General features: G+C 60.7%; 2 non-coding genes across 2 annotated transcripts in view; both read right to left on the reverse strand.

Moving 5' to 3' along the window:
* LOC126330046 (large subunit ribosomal RNA) overlaps nucleotides 1-1,280 on the reverse strand; it is a 4,222-nt gene extending 2,942 nt beyond the window's left edge. Inside the window, exon 1 of the ribosomal RNA XR_007562683.1 lies at nucleotides 1-1,280. This exon is cut by the window's left edge and continues 2,942 nt beyond it. This is a non-coding gene — a ribosomal RNA (large subunit ribosomal RNA).
* Nucleotides 1,281-1,468: 188 nt separating this feature from the next.
* On the reverse strand, nucleotides 1,469-1,623 carry LOC126330033 (5.8S ribosomal RNA). Its single transcript, XR_007562671.1, has one exon. It is a non-coding gene; the product is annotated as a 5.8S ribosomal RNA (ribosomal RNA).
* Between the last annotated feature and the right edge of the window lie 576 nt (nucleotides 1,624-2,199).

Below are 2,199 nucleotides of genomic sequence, written 5' to 3' on the forward strand. Positions count from 1 at the left end.
GGAGGGAACCAGCTACTAGATGGTTCGATTAGTCTTTCGCCCCTATACCCAGCTCCGACGATCGATTTGCACGTCAGAATCGCTACGGACCTCCATCAGGGTTTCCCCTGACTTCGTCCTGGCCAGGCATAGTTCACCATCTTTCGGGTCCCAACGTGTACGCTCTAGGTGCGCCTCACCTCGCAATGAGGACGAGACGCCCCGGGAGTGCGGAGGCCGCCGCCCCGTGAAGGGCGGGGAAGCCCCATCCTCCCTCGGCCCGCGCAAGGCGAGACCTTCACTTTCATTACGCCTTTAGGTTTCGTACAGCCCAATGACTCGCGCACATGTTAGACTCCTTGGTCCGTGTTTCAAGACGGGTCGTGAAATTGTCCAAAGCTGAAGCGCCGCTGACGGGAGCGATTATTCCGCCCGAGAGCATCCCGAGCCAACAGCGGCGCGGGTCCGGGGCCGGGCCAGGTAGGTCCGTCATCCGGGAAGAACCGCGCGCGCTTGCCGGGAGCCCGAGCGCCCAAAGGGGCGAATCGACTCCTCCAGATATACCGCCGAGCAGCCAGCCAGGACACCGGGGCTCTGCCCAACAGACGCGAACCGAGGCCCGCGGAAGGACAGGCTGCGCACCCGGGCCGTAGGCCGGCACCCAGCGGGTCGCGACGTCCTACTAGGGGAGAAGTGCGGCCCACCGCACACCGGAACGGCCCCACCCCGCGGCGAGTGGAAAGGCAACCGGACACGACCCCGCCGCGGATTGCTCCGCGCGGGCGGCCGGCCCCATCTGCCGAGGGCGGGGGCCAGTGGCCGGATGGGCGTGAATCTCACCCGTTCGACCTTTCGGACTTCTCACGTTTACCCCAGAACGGTTTCACGTACTTTTGAACTCTCTCTTCAAAGTTCTTTTCAACTTTCCCTCACGGTACTTGTTCGCTATCGGTCTCGTGGTCATATTTAGTCTCAGATGGAGTTTACCACCCACTTGGAGCTGCACTCTCAAGCAACCCGACTCGAAGGAGAGGTCCCGCCGACGCTCGCACCGGCCGCTACGGGCCTGGCACCCTCTACGGGCCGTGGCCTCATTCAAGTTGGACTTGGGCTCGGCGCGAGGCGTCGGGGTAGTGGACCCTCCCAAACACCACATGCCACGACAGGCGGCAGCCTGCGGGGTTCGGTGCTGGACTCTTCCCTGTTCGCTCGCCGCTACTGGGGGAATCCTTGTTAGTTTCTTTTCCTCCGCTTAGTAATATGCTTAAATTCAGCGGGTAGTCTCGCCTGCTCTGAGGTCGTTGTACGAGGTGTCGCACGCCACACCGCCAGCCGGCTGTGCACGCTACCGAGAAAGTACCGGTATGCGAACCGCCAGGCGACGGGCGCGCATCGCACGTTTAAGGAGACGCGGCCGGCCACACAGGCGACCACGACACTCCCACGTCTCCGAAGCGGGACAAACGCCGCGCGCTTCAGTATACGTAGCCGACCCTCAGCCAGACGTGGCCCGGGAACGGAATCCATGGACCGCAATGTGCGTTCGAAACGTCGATGTTCATGTGTCCTGCAGTTCACATGTCGACGCGCAATTTGCTGCGTTCTTCATCGACCCACGAGCCGAGTGATCCACCGTCCTGGGTGATCTTTTCCTTTTCAGTCTCCCACTGTCTCTTTCAAGACAGTAGCATTTGCGGGACTGAGGCGTCTGACGGCCCCTGTTCCACTATTTTTTTTTGTGTCCAACGGCCTCACAGCCGATGGGCGTCGTACGGCTCCACACCGGAGCGGACAGGCACTCGGGCGAACGTCATTCAAAACCGGCGCCAGGCGCCAGGTACCGCAGGCCAGCCGCTCCAGAGCTTCAGCGCTCGTACCACACAACAACAACACTTCCGCTAGTTTTGAGAGGCACGCGTGGTTCCGCACGCGGCGCACGGCCACTGCCGTACAGGTAGCGTGTTGCGCGACACGACACGACACGCACATCGAAAGACATGCAGTCTAGTCGGTAATGATCCTTCCGCAGGTTCACCTACGGAAACCTTGTTACGACTTTTACTTCCTCTAAATGATCAAGTTTGGTCATCTTTCCGGTAGCATCGGCAACGACAGAGTCGATGCCGCGTACCAGTCCGAAGACCTCACTAAATCATTCAATCGGTAGTAGCGACGGGCGGTGTGTACAAAGGGCAGGGACGTAATCAACGCGAGCTTATG

The sequence above is a fragment of the Schistocerca gregaria genome, unplaced genomic scaffold (genome assembly GCF_023897955.1).
Source record: "Schistocerca gregaria isolate iqSchGreg1 unplaced genomic scaffold, iqSchGreg1.2 ptg001246l, whole genome shotgun sequence".
NCBI classification, from domain to species: Eukaryota; Metazoa; Arthropoda; class Insecta; order Orthoptera; family Acrididae; genus Schistocerca; species Schistocerca gregaria.